The following is a 6,405-nucleotide window of genomic DNA, read 5'->3' on the forward strand; positions in this document are numbered from 1 at the left end:
AAACCCTAAGCCCACAAAGTTTCAGGACTATCATGGGAAGCTTTTGAAAAACTATGAAGAAACTAGGAAAGAGTATGTTAAGAAGCACTTCCAGAAAGGTTCACAGCCAACAGGAGTGTTGAGATTCTAAATACTGAACTTAGTGCAGCAACTGGAGAGGAGCTAGCTTCTGCCCTCTCTTCCCACTTAGACTTCTCTAATCAGCCCACCACTTCCATACTGTTCCCTCGCCTACTACTTCTGGGTTCTCGCTTGTGGAAGAATACATTACAAGCTTCCCATGCCTAGCACTGCAGACAAGAAGATGGAACAAGAGCCATACATAGTAGCCTTACACAGTATGGTAGGGGGGAGTAGCATGGTATATACTGAAGTATCTATCCAGAACAGCATAGTAAATAGCAAATCAGTCTTGCTACTCAGTTACAATGACTACTAAACATGTCGTAGAATTTGGGCCAAATCAGCACATAGTTCTTAATGAAAATTGATCTAAGCTCCAAAGTACAGCAAGTAATCCTCAAGATAGCTATTTTTTCTTTAATACTGACAACAGACGATTTATTTTTACTCTAGTCTTAAAAGCAGTTTTAACTGTTTTTCCTGAAACTAAAGAAAATTAGCCTGAGGAACAGATCCAAATAAAACTGTCCATACTTGGCATGGAAAACTTCAGTCCAAACAGTTCAGCAATGCTGTAAGCAGCTGAGAATAAGGTCTTGTGAAGGAAAATCGTAGGCAAACTTCACAATGATGAGCTCTGACTTTAAGTCAAAAGTATACTATGAAATAGGCATCTGGTAGACACCACACTCCATTGCCCATGAACTCAGCAAAACTTATCAGGAACCAGTTCAGTAACTCTCCAATAAAAATCAATGATTCAGACATTAAAAAGAAGCTGTCACTGCCGGCCCAGTTTCTAGCAGAGCGTTTTGCCAAAGGAGTCTTATACAGAGGCATTATTTACTACCAAATCATCTAGTTGGGCTGTGGTTCCAACCTTCAAAACCCACACACTGTTATGGGGCTATAAATATAATTTCAGTTTGCTAGATTAAAATAGGATTCAGGACTACAATGGCATAGAAGCTGAATTTTGTACCCTTCCCAAGGGAAGGGTCTTTTTTTCCGTAACACAACATATATCCTTCTATGCTTGAAGAGAATATTAATCTGGCCAGAACTGTTGGTAGGATATCTTTTTAAAAGCACTGAATGATTTTAAGATAGATACTAAAAAAAAAAATCTGTAGATTGAAATAATCTTTTGATCAGATAGCCTGGAGTAATAAGTAATTCCATTTGTATTTCCTACAGCAACTAACATTTAATTCAGCACCTGCAAAACTAATAACTAACTAAACTAGAAAGCAACTAATATGGAAAAAGAAATCTGATACTAAGCTGGCACACAGAAGATGTGAAAGATTTAAATAGAAAAGTTCATGTGAAGACTGTCAATAAGCTCTATATTTAGGAGTTGCTCTTGATGGAAGAATATTCCAAGACCAAAAATTCAAGTCTGAGAATAAAAAAGGTCAATTTGTTAAGAATTAAAAGACTAAATGTTCCACTCCATAAACCAGGAACAGCTCCTTAATATAGAAAAAAATTAAACAGCCCATTTTTTCAGGGAACTACATTAGAATATTTTAAAAAAACTTGAGGCTTCTTTACCTATTATAGGTTCTGCATTTCTCAAAGATTGCAATTTCACTGAAGTTTTGTCTACTTTATGGTGTGCCCTGCTGAGATTATACATAAGGGTTAAACCTAAATTCCTCACAGAACATCATCTTTCTTTTGGATGAATAATGAGGATCTCTCAAGGAAAAACTCAACCCAGAAGACCATAGTTGCAAGGGATGTTGAATACAAGAGGTATAGGATGGGGGAACTACAGAAGAGGAAATAACAATGAATCATCAGGGATACAAAAAACTGCAAGTCTGAGACAGAAAACTGTAATTTTACTTACAAATATCTATTAAAGCTGCAGTAAAAGTAAACCATTTTTGAAGGACATTTTCCTTTAAGGAGCAAAAGCAACTTAGTGTGAGAAGAATTCCTCCCAGCTGTTTTTTAACTCCACTTATTTTTGACACTCTGAAGCACACACTATATGACTCAAAACACTGGAAGTTTAAGGTCTGAACTGACCCCAACAGACTTAATAATGTTAAAATATTACCATAAGCAAGCTTATTAGGCCTTCCTGTCTCATTTCCACAAAAGCTTAGCTTGAACACAGCACCTGGTTTTCAGTCAAATCCAAGCTCTCTCAAGGGTTCAAGAAAATACTATTGTTAACACCTATTTTGAGACCCCATATTTGAATGCTCAAACTACACAGTAGAAGGTCTTCTTAGAAAAAGTCTTGTTCTGGTATGCTTCACCACTGTACATTCTCAGCCCCACAGAGGCAGTTATATCCATCCCTAGCCTACGGATGAAAGATTTCTGGACCACTTTCCAGTTCCGCTGTTAAGGACCACAGTTTTCTCCATGAGGAGACAATGTAATTTGGAAGCAAATACTAGTAATTCCTTTTCATGTATTTCTTCTCTGAGCGCAATATAGGAAATAAACCTGCAGTGACATGCATCTTCCTAAATGGATATTTGCTACTGAGATCACAGAAAGGCATCAGGAAATGTTTATTCATTCCAGCTGCACTTGACATGTTTGGTACACGGGAGGAAAAAAACTGTATATTTGCTTTACAACCTGACAGACCATATTAACTGCTACATCAAAGAAAAAAGTTCTATGTTTGCTATTCACTATTTTCCACCTGTAGTTTTATATGGTTCTTCAACCAAAACATGACAGAAAAAAGCATGTATACTTGTACTGTAATGAGTCAGAGCAGGTTCCAAGGTCAAGCTGCATCACTTTTTCAAAAATGAATGTAACTGCATGTGCTACTGCTGCCTTTTTAAAAGACTTGCTATTGAGACAAAATTACCACTTCTTAAGACATCAAAAATAACACTTCCTCTCCCAGATTTCTTTAAACTCACTCTCAGAATTGCCCATGAAGGGATAAAATCCTGCTGTTAAGCAGCATGTTATTTTGGTTGCAGATTTTTCAAAGGATTTGTATTATGTAAACTAAAACAAAATTAAAAGATTGGGGGGAAAAAAAAAGGGGGGGGGCAAGCAACTTCAATTTCTAACACATTTAACAAGCTTTTTTTTTCTTTTTGTTTAAATACAGTCACTGGGTCTTCATTGTTTCTTATTTGGCTTTTAAATAATACAGTAATAATAATACAGATACTCTCCTGAATAACACACACATAGGAAACCTGCGTACTTGACTGAAGAACACATTACTAATTTACGTGATGTATCCTGCCATCAGTCGGGTTTTACTGAGCTTTTATCTGAAAAACGACAGGTATCATCACACAGACAAATAAGCTGTATGTTAATGACAACGCGCAGTCTTGCCTTTCCTCCTCTCAACCTCACTCCCCGAACAAAACCTCCAAAGTGAAGAGTACCTACTGTCTGGGACCGTTACCTACTAGTTACAGATGTATTTCTTCTCCTAGCAGTGATACAAGATGTAGCCAAAAATCAAGGAGTTTTGTTAATACACAGCAGTAGTACAATTAGCTCCAGAAACACATACTTTTAAGATAATCTGTCTACAGGCTTTCACACAACACAACTAGGAAAAGCGTGTTACACAATCTGATCTGGCCATTTCACTGGCAAACAAACAACAGCCCCTAGATAAAAGGAAAAGAAACCCACAACACTATCTACCCAAGAAGGTACTTTAAGGTGGTTGGGTAATTTCTATTTTGCCTCTGAACCTCTCTCCTTCCAGTAAAGCGGATGCAAGTATTTTAGGGCAGTCTGACAAACCTACTGGGGAGTTTTTAGAAGTCTTACCCTTATTTCAGAATATTTTTCTTAAAAAGCGATGAAACCAGACAGTAACTGTAAACAAGATTAAATATTTTACAGCAGCATAACACCCGACTACTACTTTATCTACAAAACGCTACTTTTTGTCCCAACATGGGCTTCAAACACGTCATTTAACCACTGATTTGAAGATATCTGGAAAAGCAGAAAGTCTTAATCTAACTGCATGAGTGTATGCTGAGCACCCTTAGGCATCAATATAATGACTGTCCTCTCCTTTTTCAGCCCCTCCCTGGAAATGCTGGCTACTGCTCTGTAGATGATAGTATGCTGGCAGCATCACAACTATTACCGAATTCCACATTGGCTTTAAAGAATGAAGCAAAGCTGCATCTTCCCAGGACATACGTAATTAGAACAAGAAGTCATACAAAACAATACATTTGGAGGGAGCAATTTACACTTGTTTTCTAAAAGATTTTTTTGGTTTGGGGGACAATGGAGGTTCAAGAGAAGAGGGGAGAAAGGGTACTTCAAGCAGATGAGGAGAAATTGCCCTACACCCATAGCTACATTCAGGACGAATCTAACATCACAAACCCAAGGGAGAAAAACACACAGAAGGGTGCTGCCTGACTTTCTGCTAACTGGCCAGTTGGGATATTGTAATTCATAAAGGTGCATTTTGCCCACAATTTAGGTTCTGAAGCAGGCTTAGAGGGCAAGTCTTAAGTTTAAATCATAAGCATAAAAACAAATGTGATTTTCCTTTAAGAATTTAAGGCAATTTGAACTACTACAAAACTCTGCATAACTGAAAAAAATCCCTCTGATCATTCACTGGCCTCAAATTTCCAAGTATCTGAGCTGCCGATGCTATACAAAATTTCTGGTAGAAGTAAAAAGGCATAAAACCACACTCACAAAACTGTATGACTTAATCATACAGAGTTAAAAACTTAATATTAACAGCTCCAGCACAGAATGTAAACTTGGACATTTTGCAGATTTAAACTGGAATTACTCCCTGCATAAAATATGTACGTTTAACTGTTTGCTGGATCAGGACTCAAACTTTCTGAAGTCTGCCACCTATGTGTGACATTCACCAAGTGCTTTTACAAGGTCTCAAGTATGGTTTTAGAAAAAAGATCTCTGAATAAAATACACTGCCTAGTGAATGTGAACAGCATGTGAGTAGCATAAACGAAATCTTGGTTTCAAATTATTCCGGTTATAAATCCCTCAAATCAAATCAGTGTACCGAGACACAACTTCACAGAGAAAAAAAAAAAAAGCACAAAACAAGCAGCAAGAACAGTCCTGCTGTGGTTAAAAGTAACACCCCAAGCCGCTGCAATAAACATGCTAAAAAACTCTCCGTTACTCTCCTGCCCGAGCTCATTTGTGTTTAATCACATTTCTGCCAATAGCTAGTGTCTTGGTTAGCGTGCATCTGCCACTCAAAAGCAGGGAGAAAAATGGTCTGGAAATACGACAGACATGACTAAAAATCAAACAGAAAAAAAAGTACTTAATATCTAGGAATATTTTTAAGTTTGCTGTATTTCACTCAGGTTTTGGATATTTGCTGCAAATCGCCAGAGGTTTTTTCCACCGTCACATGATGCAGCTTCAAAAACCTTAAGACTTTAACACTAGTGGAAATAAACCTAATACGCTGGGCTCACGTTAAGATAACATCTCCCCCTTATTTTTCAGGTCTATCTCAAGCACTTGAACAAGTTTACGTTCTCTACCCGATAGCTGCTTTTGTAATTCTTAAAAGAAAAAATACGCAGAAACCTATTCTGATGTTCAAAGGTGTGCGAAGGTTGCAATTACCTTTCGTTTGATTGTCGCAATCTAACGACCTGAGTCTTCTCAGATTTTTAGCTCCAGTACAAAGGATAAAACCTCCACTACTTATTTTATCGGCAGCAACGCCAGCACCTACAGTTTTCATTCACTTGCGAGCGCTCGCATACAGCACTAGGCAGGAGAAGGTCTCTGAGGCACCTCCTGAGCACTGAAACAAGACAGGCAAAACCTCGTTCAAACACGCTCCAAAAAGCGATGGGAAAGAACAAATCAGCCAAACGCAGACCCTCTCCGGTAACTCACTCGGGTTTTTATGCCACAGGCACAGAGTTCCTCTTTGCAAAACCCCCCCGTGGGAGGAGCTACCGCTCCTAGGTTTTAGCGCTTCCCAACTCAGTTTACCGTCTGCTTTTTCGGAATAAGCCCTCAGGAAGCACGCCCGCCTTCCCAACGTTTACTCCTGAACTACCCAGGAGGGGCACGGCGAGTGTTTACACGGGCGGAGGGCGCGAGCCGCCCGCAGGCAGCCCTACTCCCGCAAGCTCCCTACCCGGGAAGGGCCGGGAGCGGAGGAGGACGCGGCTGAAGGGCAGAGGGTTCCGGGGGCAGGCCAGGGCGGGCAGCGCGGCACCTGTAGCCGGAGGGCAGGAGGGAGAGGGCGACAGACGGTACCTTTGAGCTGGGGCAGCGGCGAGAGCT

General features: G+C 39.6%; 1 protein-coding gene across 1 annotated transcript in view; it reads right to left on the reverse strand.

Annotated features, from left to right (window-relative positions):
• Positions 1–6,399, reverse strand: part of PPP2R5A (protein phosphatase 2, regulatory subunit B', alpha) — a 41,297-nt gene extending 34,898 nt beyond the window's left edge. The window contains exon 1 of the mRNA XM_010150965.1: positions 6,379–6,399. The gene's annotated coding sequence lies outside the window, so the exon portion shown is untranslated. The remainder of the gene's footprint in view (positions 1–6,378) is intronic.
• Positions 6,400–6,405: the final 6 nt, after the last annotated feature.

The sequence above is a fragment of the Eurypyga helias genome, unplaced genomic scaffold, assembly GCF_000690775.1.
Source record: "Eurypyga helias isolate BGI_N326 unplaced genomic scaffold, ASM69077v1 scaffold8834, whole genome shotgun sequence".
NCBI classification, from domain to species: domain Eukaryota; kingdom Metazoa; phylum Chordata; class Aves; order Eurypygiformes; family Eurypygidae; genus Eurypyga; species Eurypyga helias.